Source organism: Vicia villosa, linkage group LG6, assembly GCF_029867415.1.
Source record: "Vicia villosa cultivar HV-30 ecotype Madison, WI linkage group LG6, Vvil1.0, whole genome shotgun sequence".
Classification (NCBI taxonomy): Eukaryota; Viridiplantae; Streptophyta; class Magnoliopsida; order Fabales; family Fabaceae; genus Vicia; species Vicia villosa.
Window position 1 is genome coordinate 51494084 of NC_081185.1, and position 15020 is coordinate 51509103.

A 15020-nucleotide genomic window follows, 5' to 3' on the forward strand; every position below is an offset into this window, starting at 1 on the left:
GAGAGAAAAGAAGATAATTTTCATTAATTTCCAAAAGAAGATTATCAGAAGATACAATGAAGATGCATAGAAAACGGATGCAAGAACAAAGGAAACAACTAAGACACAAAAGACTACGACGAGCCTAGCTTAGACATAATCTTGGCCAGCATGTCATGAATCCCATCATTGCTCTCAGCCTGCTTCACCATGAATGAGCGAAACTCATCGTTGATATCATCTTGCTTGTCCATGCGAGAAGCCAAATCAGCTTGATTCTTCTGAATAACCTCTAGAGTCTTCACCAGAAGAGAGGGTTCGCCAGAAGAAGCTTCACAACTTCTGTTCAGAGGGACAGCAATCTCAACTGCAACATCCATTGTGAGATCATCATCATGATTTTCCTCAGCAGGAATATTCCTAGCAGGATGAATCTCAGCAACAGCTTCTTCCCTAGAAGCATCTTCTTCATACTCAGGAGCAGGAAGATCAGAATCTCCATTCTCAAGTGCTTGAAGAATGGCAGCAAGATTCCTTGGTGGAGTAGGATCTTCAACTTCTGGAGGATAAACAACTTCTGGAATGACCATATTGGGGGACTTCTCAGAAGGATTCTCCCTTAGAAAGTCAAACAGCCACTTGAAGTCTCCAGTCAGAACTGGATACTTAGGTCTCCAAACCACAATATCCCTACAAGGATTGCCTTCCAGCTCATCTACATACATCCTCTCTTCAAGAACCCTCCTGTTTCTGATGGGATGATAGTATACACCATCATCAACTTCTAGACAATATCCAGCATAACCAGGTGCAGCAGCCACTAGTCTCTTCTGGACTTTCATAGCTTCAACCTGAAAATCCTGTCGAAAGCTTCTCCAAAGATTTCGAGTAGAAACATCATCAAGGTCATTATAGAAGGCATCTCTCAAGAGGTCCAGCCTGCAGACAAACTCATGTTTGAACAGCTCAAGGAAGATGTGAGGTTCAGGTTTAGGAGGGTTGAAGGTGAATTTGTAGTCAGGGTAAAGAAGGCAGTATGGGTTGGATTTTCTGGAAGGTAAGGGATGGGATAGAGAAGGTGTAGATGTTGTGGTTGATGATGATGGAATATCTGTGGGGAGGTTTGATGAGGATGGGATATCAGAAGGTGTTGGGGGACAGACATTTAGTGAAATAGGGTTCAAAACAGGTGTAGAAAGAGATGGTTGGGGAGGATTTGGAATGGTGAAGGTGTTGTGAGGTTTAGAAGGAGGAGGTTGGATACTGTTTGAGATGGGGAGAGAAGTTTGAGGTTCAGAAGGAGGAGGTGAGTAAATTTGCCTGGGGAAATTGGTAGTTCTTTCAGCACGGAAATAATCCCTGATGCGCTGCTCTTGATATTCCTTGGAATTTACTTTGACAGGATCAAAGGTGACCCTCTGCTTCTTGGCTTGCTTGGCTTCTTCTTCTTGAGCCTTTCTCTTCAGCCTTGCTTCTTTCTTCTTCTGATCCTTCTTCTGTAAGTCATCCAGAGAAGGAAGAACTCTTCCATGAATCCATGCAGGATCAACAGAAGATTGAGCTCTTACAAAAGCTTCCAAATAACGCTTGACAGCCTTGTTAAGTTCTTCTTTGAACAAGGTAGCAAAGCCTTCAACCGGAATTCTTCTGGTCAGAATATCCGGAAAGATTACTGGAACAGAAATTACTTTCGCAATGAGTTCCATTCTTTGTAGGTCAAAACCATTAATAACATGCCCTTGAATGACACCAAAGAACTTGGACGTTCCAATAGTCCTTAGGGAATCCAGCAAGTCACTTTCAATCAGAATGTCAGAAATCATTCTGGCAAAGGGAACAACATTTCTTGGTAGGTGAGGAAACTTCTCGCGTTCTTCATCTCTTGACTCTTCAATATAAGTCTTCAAATTCTGAAAAAGAATATTGGAGATGTTGACTTCAATGCCTCTTCCAATGCAGAAGAGAGTATATTTATGATCAGGATTAATGTATGTTGAGGAAAACGATCTCCTTCTATGATGGAGAGATCCGAGAATAATCTCAGCCCAAACATGGTAGAACGGCTTCAACACACCAGTTTGATGAGATGAAATACCAGTAGTATTAGATATTTGTCTCTCAACCTGTGCCCAACAAACTCTGCCAGGAAGAGGACCAGTACTTCCTTCTTCATCATCCAGATTGTACAGCTTCCTAATCAACTTTTCAGTTATCATAACTTCATGCCCTAACACGAAGGAGATGATTGCAGTTGGAGTAACCATTGTATGAGCCCAGAAGTCTTTCACTAAAGCAGGATAAATTGGTCCAACCAATCTATCAAAGTAGTTTGACCAGCTTGTGCCATTGTAGTAGCATTGGTGTTGAAACCATGTAATCTCAGATTTTTAAAATCTACCGAAGACTCACATAGAACTTCCATTTCTGATGAAGGAATGGAACAGGTCTTCAATGGAGCGTAACCATGCTTGCTAAAAACAAGATGAGTAGAAGACATTTCTGCTAGGCTTGAGGAACTTGAAGAAGGATTCATGGTGAAAAACTGGGTTTCGATTACGAACTAGGGTTTATGCAATGAAAAGAAAGAGAGGGATGAATGAAGAGAGAGAAAGTAAAAAGATGAAATGAAAGTGAAGATGGGTATATAAAAGGATGGATTTTAAAAAAAATGCAATATGTTTTAAACAAAATGATTACAGAAAAACATGACATCAATTTGCATTTAATGAGATATGACGTTAGGAGAGATAAAGTGAGAAATTGACATGATTAGCAAAGTTACCTAGGGCGGCGTCTCCTCAACTGTACGCATGCTTGTCCAAAAATAGTGAACACGTGTTCATTTTTCTGGAAAACTTGATGACAACTGTTTTACTTTAAAAGAGATTCTGAATCAACTTAGATAATGAAACGTTAGTAATAACAGAATCAGAACTTCTAATTGATCACTATCAGAACTTCTTATAAAAACATAATCCCAATGCATTTCAGAACTTAACCATACGTAAGAACTTCTCATCTCCTCATTTTGGGCATAAATCCATACTGATATTCTTCAGAATGAACTTAAACCTATCTTCAGCAAGGGGTTTTGTAAAGATATCAGCCCATTGATGGTTTGTATCCACAAAGTTTAAAGAAAGAACACCCTTCTGAACATAGTCCCTAATGAAATGATGTTTAATCTCAATATGTTTAGCTTTGGAATGTAAAATAGGATTCTTAGATAAACATATGGCAGAAGTATTATCACAGAAGATAGGAATGTTACTCTCATATATTTGATAATCTTCTAGCTGACTCTTCATCCAGAGCATTTGTGTGCTACAACCAGCAGCAACAACATATTCTGCTTCTATAGTTGATAGGGCAATGTTAGCTTGCTTCTTGCTGTACCAGGAGATTAGGTGACTTCCAAGAAATTGACAACTTCCAGAAGTATTCTTCCTTTCAATTCTATCTCCAGCATAGTCAGCATCACAAAATCCTACTAAGTTGTATTCTTTAGATCTTCTGTAGACTAAACCAACATTAGTAGTACCTTTCAGATACCTCAGAATTCTCTTAACTGCAGTTAAGTGAGATTCTCTAGGATCAGATTGGAATCTAGCGCACAAACAAACACTGAATAAAATGTCAGGTCTAGAAGCAGTTAAATATAGAAGAGATCCAATCATACCTTTGTACAACTTCTGATCTACCTTCTTACTTACCTCATCCTTACCTAGAACACACGTTGGATGCATAGGAGTTTTGGCTTCTTTGCTTTCAGAAAGATTAAACTTCTTCAGAAGTTCTTTCACATACTTCGTTTGATGAACATATGTTCCATCAGAAGTTTGATTGATTTGAATTCCAAGGAAATACTTGAGTTCTCCCATCATACTCATTTCAAACCATTGTAATCTGTTGCGATTAGTGGATTAAATCCTCAGGTGAGGTAAATCACTCCGTGGGGGTGGACTGGAGTAGTTTAGTTAACAACGAACCAGGATAAAAATAACTGTGCATATTGTTTTTATCGTTCAAGTTTTTAGACTACACTTATTCAAACCCCCCCTTTCTAAGTGTTTTTCTATCCTTCAATTGGCATCAGAGCGCCGGTTCTAAGGTGCAAGCACTTAACCGTGTTTAGAAAAGATTCAGGAAGAGAAAAACGCTTCAGTAAAAGATGGCTGGTGAAATTCCAACAAATCCAACTCCATCTACATCTGGCTCTGCTGAGCAATACAATGGTAACAATGGTTATACTAGACCACCAATATTCGATGGTGAAAACTTTGAATATTGGAAAGATAAACTGGAAAGTTACTTTCTTGGTCTGGATGCTGATCTATGGGATCTTCTGTTGGATGGTTACAAACATCCTGTTAAAGCTACTGGTGTAAGGCTCACGAGAAGCGAAATGAATGATGATCAAAAGAAAGATTTCAAGAATCATCACAAATGCAGGACTATTTTGCTGAATGCTATCTCTCATGCTGAGTATGAGAAGATATCTAACAGGGAAACGGCCCATGACATATATGAGTCCTTGAGGATGACTCATGAAGGAAATGCTCAAGTCAAGGAGACCAAAGCTCTTGCATTAATCCAGAAGTATGAAGCCTTCAAGATGGAGGATGATGAAGACATTGAAAAGATGTTTTCAAGATTTCAAACTCTGACTGCTGGATTGAGAGTTCTCGACAAAGGCTACACCAAGGCTGATCATGTAAAGAAGATCATCAGAAGCTTGCCCAGAAGATGGGGCCCAATGGTGACTGCATTCAAGATTGCGAAGAATCTGAATGAAGTTTCTTTGGAAGAGCTTATCAGTGCCTTGAGAAGCCATGAAATTGAGCTGGACGCAAACGAGCCTCAGAAGAAAGGTAAGTCTATTGCATTAAAATCTAACATTAAAAAATGCACTAACGCTTTTCAGGTTAGAGAAGAAGATCCTGAAGAATCAGAATCAGAAGAAGAAGATGAACTGTCCATGATCTCCAGAAGGGTAAACCAACTCTGGAAGAGCAATCAAAGGAAGTTCAGAAGCTTCAGAAGTTCAAAGAGATTTGAACGTGGAGAATCTTCTGGTGACAGAAGATCTGACAAGAAGAAGGCTGTCTGCTATGAGTGCAATGAGCCTGGACATTACAAGAATGAGTGTCCGAAACTTCAGAAGGAGAATCCCAAGAAGAAGTTTCATAAGAAGAAAGGTCTTATGGCAACATGGGATGATTCTGAATCAGAATCAGGATCAGATTCTGAAGGAGAGCAGGCAAACTTTGCGCTGATGGCGACAGAAGATGATGGATCAGAATCTACATCAGAATCAGATTCTGAAGAGGTATTTTCTGAACTATCTAGAGAAGAGTTAGTTTCCAGTCTAACAGAGCTTCTTGAATTAAAAGCTCATCTTAGTATCAAATACAAAAAGCTGAAAAAGCAATTTGAATTTGAAACTAAGAAGCTTGAGTTGGAAAATTCTGAATTAAAAGAAAAAGTTTTAAAATTATCCAATAATGTTGGATCTCCTTCTGATTCAGAAAAATCCACTCCCAGTCTGAATCATATTCTGAAAGAATATGATTTAAGTTTCAGGAAGTTCTTATCTAGAAGTATTGGCAGAAGTCAGCTAGCTTCTATGATATATGCTGTGTCTGGAAACAAGAGAGTTGGCATTGGTTATGAGGGTGAAATCCCATACAAGCTTGAATCTGTGGATGATATGAAAATATCATACAAGCCTCTGTATAACCAATTTAAATTTGGCCACTGCCATGATATTAAGCACACATCACATGCACAAAGTTTTCACATAACACACACCAAGAAGCATGTGACACAACCTAAGAAATATCATGGAACTCAGAATAAGAAATATCATGCTGTTCCTCCTGTTAAATATTTTGCTAAACCCAAGTTCAATCAGAACTTGAGGAGAACTAACAAGAAAGGACCCAAGAAATTGTGGGTACCTAAGGAAAAGATTATTCCTATTGCAGATATCCTTGGCGGCAAAGAGGACAGAAAGCAAAATGTCATGGTACCTGGACTCTGGGTGCTCGCGACACATGATGGGAAGAAGGTCTACATTCCAAGACCTGGTGCTTAAACCAGGTGGAGAAGTCAAGTTTGGAGGAGATCAGAAGGGCAAAATCATTGGCTCTGGAACCATAAGTCTTGGTAACTCTCCTTCCATAACTAATGTACTTCTTGTTGAAGGATTAACGCATAACTTATTGTCCATAAGTCAATTAAGTGACAATGGTTATGATATAATCTTCAATCAAAAGTCTTGCAAGGCTGTAAGTCAGAAGGATGGCTCAATCCTATTTACAGGCAAGAGGAAGAACAACATTTATAAGATTGATCTTTCTGATCTTGAGAAGCAGAAGGTGACTTGTCTTATGTCTGTTTCTGAAGAGCAATGGGTCTGGCACAGAAGATTAGGTCATGCAAGTTTGAGAAAGATTTCTTAGATTAACAAACTAAATCTGGTCAGAGGACTCCCAAATCTGAAATACAAATCAGATGCTCTTTGTGAAGCATGTCAGAAGGGCAAGTTCTCCAGACCTGCATTCAAGTCTAAGAATGTTGTTTCTACCTCAAGGCCGTTAGAACTCTTGCACATTGATCTGTTTGGCCCAGTCAAAACAGCATCTGTCAGAGGGAAGAAATATGGATTAGTCATCGTTGATGATTATAGCCGCTGGACATGGGTAAAGTTCTTGAAACACAAGGCTGAGTCTCATTCAGTGTTCTTTGATTTCTGCACTCAGATTCAATCTGAGAAAGAGTGTAAAATCATAAAGGTCAGAAGTGATCATGGTGGCGAATTTGAGAACAGATTCTTTGAGGAGTTCTTCAAAGAAAATGGTATTGCCCATGATTTCTCTTGCCCTAGAACTCCACAACAAAATGGAGTTGTAGAGCGAAAGAATAGGACTCTACAAGAAATGGCCAGAACCATGATCAATGAAACCAATATGGCTAAGCATTTCTGGGCAGAAGCAATAAACACTGCATGTTATATTCAGAATAGAATCTCTATAAGACCTATTCTAAATAAGACTCCTTATGAATTGTGGAAGAACAGAAAGCCCAAAATTTCATATTTCCATCCTTTTGGATGTGTATGTTTTATTCTAAACACTAAAGATCAACTTGGTAAGTTTGATTCTAAGGCACAAATGTGTTTCCTTGGATATTCTGAACGCTCAAAAGGCTACAGGGTATACAATACTGAAACATTGGTTGTAGAAGAATCAATCAATATCAGGTTTGATGATAAGCTTGGTCTTGAAAAACCAAAGCAGTTTGAGAATTTTGCAGATTTTGATATTGATATATCAGAAGTTGAAGAACCAAGAAGCAAAGCTGCAGAAGCTGGCAGTCTCAGAAGCAATGAATCAGAAGATCAAGTTGCTGCATCTTTAGAGAATCTGAGGATTTCTGAAGAACCAACTATCAGAAGATCACCTAGACTTGCTTCAGCTCATTCAGAAGATGTGATCCTTGGGAAGAAAGATGATCCCTTCAGAACAAGGGCATTCCTTAAGAACAATGCAGAATGTCAATTAGGTCTTGTTTCTTTGATCGAGCCAACTTCTGTTGATCAAGCTCTAGAAGATCCAGACTGGATAATTGCCATGCAAGAAGAACTAAATCAGTTTACAAGGAATGATGTATGGGACTTGGTTCCTAGACCAAAAGGATTTAACATCATCGGTACTAAGTGGGTTTTCAGAAACAAGCTAAGTGAGAAAGGTGAAGTGGTAAGAAACAAAGCCAGACTGGTTGCTCAAGGTTATAGTCAGCAAGAAGGGATTGATTATACAGAAACCTTTGCACCAGTGGCCAGGTTAGAATCTATTCGTCTATTAATTTCTTTTGCCACTCAACACAACATCACTCTTTATCAGATGGATGTTAAGAGTGCCTTCTTAAATGGTTACATAGATGAAGAAGTTTATGTCCATCAACCTCCTGGTTTTGAAGACTCCATGTCTCCAAATCATGTTTTTAAATTAAAGAAATCATTATACGGATTGAAACAAGCTTCTAGAGCTTGGTATGAACGTTTGAGTTCTTTCCTTCTGGAAAATGGTTTCACTAGAGGAAAAGTAGACACTACTCTCTTTTGTAAAACATTTAAAAAGGATATTTTAATTTGTCAAATATATGTTGATGATATTATCTTTGGAACATCTAATGCTACACTTGGAAAGGAGTTTGCTAAGTCTATGCAGGCTGAATTTGAAATGAGCATGATGGGAGAACTCAAGTATTTCCTTGGGATTCAAATCAACCAAACTTCCGATGGAACCTATGTTCATCAAACGAAGTATGTGAAAGAACTTCTGAAGAAGTTTAATCTTTCTGAAAGCAAAGAAGCCAAAACTCCTATGCATCCAACATGTGTACTGGGTAAGGATGAGGTAAGTAAGAAGGTAGATCAGAAGTTGTACAGAGGTATGATTGGATCTCTTCTATATCTAACTGCTTCTAGACCTGACATTCTCTTTAGTGTTTGCTTGTGTGCTCGATTCCAATCAGGTCCGAGAGAATCTCATTTAACTGCGGTTAAGAGAATTCTAAGGTATCTGAAAGGTACTACTAATGTTGGTTTAGTTTACAGAAGATCAAAAGATTACAACTTAGTAGGATTCTGTGATGCTGACTATGCTGGAGATAGAATAGAAAGGAAGAGCACTTCTGGAAGTTGTCAATTTCTTGGAAGTCATCTGATCTCATGGTACAGCAAGAAGCAAGCCACTATTGCCCTCTCAACAACAGAAGCAGAATATGTTGCTGCTGCTGGTTGTAGCACACAAATGCTCTGGATGAGAAGTCAGCTGGAAGATTATCAGATATATGAGAGTAACATTCCTATTTTCTGTGATAATACTTCTGCTATATGTTTATCTAAGAATCCTATTTTACATTCAAAAGCTAAACATATTGAGATTAAACATCATTTCATAAGGGACTATGTTCAGAAGGGTGTTATATCCTTAAACTTTGTGGATACAGACCATCAATGGGCTGATATCTTTACAAAACCCCTTGCTGAAGATAGGTTTAAGTTCATTCTGAAGAATATCAGTATGGATTTATGCCCAGAATGAGAAGATGAGAAGATCTTATGTATGAGTATCTTCTGAAATGAAATTGGATTTTTGTTTATAAGAAGTTCTGATTGAAATCAATTAGAAATTGTGATTCAGTTATTACTAACGTTTCATTGTCTAAGTTGATTCAGAATCTCTTTAAAAGCAAAATAGCTGTAACTGGCTATCCAGATGGTAAACACGTGTTCACTATTTCTGGACAAGCGTGCGTGCGGTTGAGGGGACGTCTCCTTAGGTAACTGTGCAAATCACGTCTTTTGTCATTATTATCTCTCCTCACGTCACGTAACATTAAATGCTATTCATCATTTACTCTCTTTCAGTTTTCTTTTTATATTCTTCAAACGTTTCTTTTCCCTCTTATATTTCTCTCACTTTGCATTCAGTTTTTTTTTCGTTCTCTCTCTTTGCATTCATATCATAAACCCTAGCAGTTTCCAATATCTGCAACTTCATCATGAATCCATCGTCAAGCTCTGGAAATCAAGATAATGAGCGAAAACAAAAGAGAAAGGCAACTGCTGAACAAGAAACCAAACCAAAAAGAGTAAGGATCACCTATGACCCTCTCAAAGTGAACCCGTTTGAAGCTATGATGTCTGGAAACTACTCTAGACGTGTGTATCAACCCCTCGACGGTACCCCTCAATCACCTCCCTCTTCACAGACCTCCACCACCTCTTCCTCCTCATTCATCCTCTCGGAACCACCTTCTTCACCATCTGATATCTCCTCTCCTTCAACCCATCCATCAGATATTTCTTCATCTCTCTCACACCCTTTTCCCACCAGAACACCTAACCCCTACAGTGTTGTTTTTCCCGACTCCAGGTTCACTGTCAACCCTCCAACCCCTACCACTCAATCATTTTTGGAGCTTTTACATTCTGATGTAAATGGCTGGTTGGAGATTCTGGGTGCTGCTCACCTTAACCATCTGGATGAGTATGCTACAAGCAACCTTTGGGATACCTTTCGTCAGGATTTTCTGGTTAGGGCTACAGACACTCAGAGAAGGATCATGTCTGAAGCTCCTGGTGTTCGTGGTCTTCGGTTGGAAGTTGGTGAAAGCAGCTATCACCATCTCATCACGAACAGAAGAGTTCTTGAGGAGAAGATACCTGCAGATGAGTTGGAAGAAGAAAATCTCTGCAGAGACATCGTGGTGTGGAGACCATGGTTTCCTGTGCTGACTGGAGATTTTCAGTGGCTGTTTAACTGGTTCAGAATGAACCCTTCTGAAAAAGCACCTCACATGGTCTTTCCAGTAGTGGTTTATCCTGCTGAAGTTGCTGGTCCTACTCCTCCAACAAACCTAGCAGCTATTCTTCAAGCGTTGGAAGTTGGAACTTCTGAGCTGCCTGAACCAGAATATGCTAAGGCTACTTCTGAGTCAGACTCAGATGAGGAGATGGAAGATGCACAAGCTGAAGACCTTCCAGAAGATCACCCTGCTGAGATTGCTGTCCCTTTTGGCAGAAATTCTGGTGCCTCTTCTTCTGGTGAAACCTCAGCTCTGATGGAGACCTTGGAAGCTCTTCATCAGAATCAAGCTATGCTGGCTTCTCGTTTGGACGCGCAAGAAGCAGCCAATGCTGAGTTTTGCTCCTTCATGGCAAGGCAAGCTACAAGCACTGACGGGATTCATGATGTTCTGGCGCGGATTTTGCGTAGGCTAGGATCTTAGTCCTTTGATCTTTGTAGTTTTCTTTCCTTGTTGCATCTGTTTTCCTGCATTCCTCCTTTTGTAATCTTTCTCGTTGAAATCAATGAAAAGTTATCTTTTTTCTTTCCTTTTGTCTCTTGCTTTACATCTGAATCTTTTATGCTTTTTGATGTTATGACAAAAAGGGGGAGAAAATATATGATAAATGATCTGATTAATATTATCAGTTACCGAGTAAAAAGACCCCACATTTACTAACAGAAGCTGCAAGCTTCATATGTTTCTAAGTTGTGTTGTTGCAGGAATCGAAGATTCAAGATCAACATGAGAAGCAACGAGATGAGCAATGAGATGATGAAGCAACTCTTTAGAGAATCAAGCTCGTGGATTCTTGAAGCAAGCTGAGTGCTAGGAAGCTTCAGAATCAGAAGCAAGAAGCAAGAATGATCAAAAAATTCTGATAGTAGAATATGATCCAAATCATTGTCTATTTGCTCTAATACATTGTCTATTGGATCTGATATATTCTATATGGCTTATATGGCTCTGATACATATTTTGTGTTCTGATACACATTTTATGTTCTAACTCATTCATGCTGACTTTTGTCATTTAGTTTTGTTCTGTAACATTTCAGGATGTAGAGATGCTCTGATGATGCTCTGGTACATTCAACAATGTTCTGATACAATCTAGCATGAAGTGATGTAAGAAGAAATTCAAAACTCTGAAGCTATCCGAGGGAAGCAGAAATCAGAAGCTGTGAATGTTCTAAAAGATCCAGAAAACTCAAGTTCTGAAGCAGTCCTAAATGGAAGCATGAATCAGAAGCTGTGAATGTTCTGAAGATCAAAGAAATTCAAGTTCTGAAGCTGTCCTAAATGGAAGCAGGAATCAGAAGCTGTGAATGTTCTGAAGATCAAAGAAATTCAAGTTCTGAAGCTGTCCTAAATGGAAGCAGGAATCAGAAGCTGTGAGTGTTCTAGGGATCTAAAGAAATTCAAGTTCTGAAGCTGTCCAATGGAAGCAGAAGTCAGAAGCTATGAATTATCAGAAGCAAGAAGCTTATGTGATCGTCTCTATCGAAATAATCAGGGAAGTCTTTTATTATTAAAGTTCTTCGAGTATTTATTTCAGGGGGAGATTATTCATCTCAGGAGGAGATTGTTAATCTCAGGGGGAGACATATTCAAATGCTTATGCTATAGCTGTGTAATTTGTCTTTAGCCGTCTGCTCTTTCTGATCGCAAATTCATATCATTTATATATGTTTTTTTGTCATCATCAAAAAGGGGGAGATTGTTAGAACAAGATTTGTTCTGATCAATATTCTTAGTTTTGATGATAACAAGGATATGAATTTTGTGTGAGATAATGTGGTACTCTAATACATTGCAATTTCCCTTTCAGGAAATATATAAAGAGTATGCACAAATCAGCGCTCAGAAGCTTTGTCTCAGAAGGTTCAGCATGCAACATCAGAACATGGTCTGGCAAGACATCAGAAGATGGTCAAGGCAGAATCAGAACATGGGTCTATGGAAGCATCATAAGAACTTGAGGTCAGAAGCAGAAGCACTGAAGTTCTCATGGTATCACGCTCAGAAGCACTTCAAGGTCAGAAGACAAGAAGATGCTACGCACCAAGCTGTTTGACTCTGATGATATTCAAATATTATATTCAAACATCAGATCAGAAGAAAGTACAGGTGGCAGGCTACGTTGACTGACAAAAGGAACGTTGGAAGCTATTAAAGGCAACGTCAGTAGACACAGCGTGAACAAGGCTCGAGGTAGTTGACAAAAGCGTGAAACATTAAATGCAAAGCTGTACGGAACACGCAAAGCATTAAATGCGCTCAACGGTCATCTTCTCCAACGCCTATAAATATGAAGTTTTGATGAGAAGCAAGGTTAACGATTTGCTAACAATTAACTTGCTGAAACGCTGATCAAACTCAAAGCTCAGAAACTTCATCTTCATCAAAGCTCACTACATTGCTGTTGTAATATATTAGTGAGATTAAGCTTAAACGTTAAGAGAAATATCACTGTTGTGATTATAGCTTTTCAGAAGCAATTGTAATACTCTTAGAATTGATTACATTAATTTGTAAGTAACTAGAGTGATCAAGTGTTGATCAGGATACTCTAGGAAGTCTTAACTTGTGTCTAAGCATTTGTTCCTGGAGTGATCAGGTTGTGATCAGGATACTCTGGAAGACTTAGTCGCGGACTAAGTGGAAAACCATTGTAATCTGTTGCGATTAGTGGATTAAATCCTCAGGTGAGGTAAATCACTCCGTGGGGGTAGACTGGAGTAGTTTAGTTAACAACGAACCAGGATAAAAATAACTGTGCATATTGTTTTTATCGTTCAAGTTTTTAGACTACACTTATTCAAACCCCCCCCTTTCTAAGTGTTTTTCTATCCTTCAGAAGTTTCTAAGTGATGTATTTCCTAGAGTGATCAAGGTGTGATCAGAATACTCTAGAAGACTTAGAAAGATCAATCTTATAAATTTTGTTCTTTCTCTTGCCTGTAAATAAGATTGAGCCATCCTTCTGACTATTAGCTTTACAAGACTTTTGATTGAAGATAATGTCATAACCATTGTCACTTAATTGACTTATGGACAATAAGTTATGAGCTAATCCATCTACTAAAAGAACATTAGTTATAGAGGGAGAGTTACCAATGCATATGGTTCCAGAACCAATGATTTTGCCCTTCTGGTTCCCTCCAAACTTAACTTCTCCAGCAGATTTAAGCTCCAGGTCTTGAAACATAGACCTTCTTCCCGTCATGTGTCGTGAGCACCCAGAGTCCAGGTACCATGACATTTTTTTCCTTTGTCATTTGAGCCTTGAAGGAGATCTGCAACAGGAATTATCTTTTCCTTAGGTACCCACATTCTTTTGGGTCATTTTGTGTTAGTCCTTCTCAAGTTCTGATTGAACTGAGATTTAGCATGAGGTTTAACATAAGATTTTCTATATTGTGTAGCAACCTGTTTCTTGGTATGTGTGTTATGTGGAAACTCTTAGCATGTGATGTGTGCATAATATCATGAGAATGGCCATACTTGAATTGATTATACAAAGGTTTGTATGTGATAATCATCTCATCAACAAGTTCAAGTTTATATGAGGTTTCACCCTCATAGCCTATACCAATTCTCTTGTTTCCACTTACACCATATATCATAGAGGCTAGCTGACTTCTGCCTATACCTCTAGATAGAAACTTTCTGAAACTCAAGTCATATTCCTTAAGAATATTGTTCACACTTGGAATAGACTTTTCTGAACTTCAAGATGATTCAACATCTTTAGATAGTTTTAAAACTTTTTCTTTCCGTTCAGAATTTTCTATTTCAAGTTTCTTAGTTTCAGATGCAAAATAGCTTTTTCAGCTTTTTGTATTTGATACTATGTTTAGCCTTGATTTCCAGAAGTTCAATTAAGTTGGAAACTAACTCATCTCTAGAAAGTTCAGAAAATACCTCTTTAGAATCTGAGTCTGATGTAGATTCTGATTCATCATCAACAGTGGCCATCAGTGCTATGTTTGCCTGCTCATCTTCAGAGTCTGACTCTTGATCAGAAGAATCTGAGTCATCCCAAGTAGCCATCAAGCCTTTCTTCTTTTCAAATCTTTTCTTGGGCTTTTCCCTCTGAAGCTTTGGACATTCATTCTTGTAGTGTCCAAGCTCTTTACATTCACAGCATGTCACCTTCTTCTTGTCAGATCTTCTGTGTCCAGAAGATTCTCCTTTTTCAGGCCTTTTGAAGTTCTTGAAGTTCTTGAACTTTCTCTGCTTGCTTTTCTAGAGTTGATTTACTCTTCTGGATATTAGAGACAATTCATCTTCTTCTTCTGATTCTGACTCTTTAGAATCTTCTTCTTCATCCTGAAAAGCGTTAGTGCATTTTTTATTACTAGATTTTAATGCAATGGACTTACCTTTCTTCTGAGGTTCATTTGCATCCAGCTCAATCTCACGACTCCTTAGGGCACTGATCAGCTCCTCAAGAGATACCTCATTCAGATTCTTGGCAATCTTGAATGCAGTCACCATGGGTCCCCATCTTCTGGGTAAGCTTCTGATGATCTTCTTTACATGATCAGCTTTGGTGTAGCCTTTATCTAGCACTCTCAATCCAGCAGTCAGAGTCTAGAATCTTGAAAACATTGCTTCAGTGTTTTCATCTTCCTCCATCTTGAATGCTTCATACTTCTGGATTAGAGCTAAGGC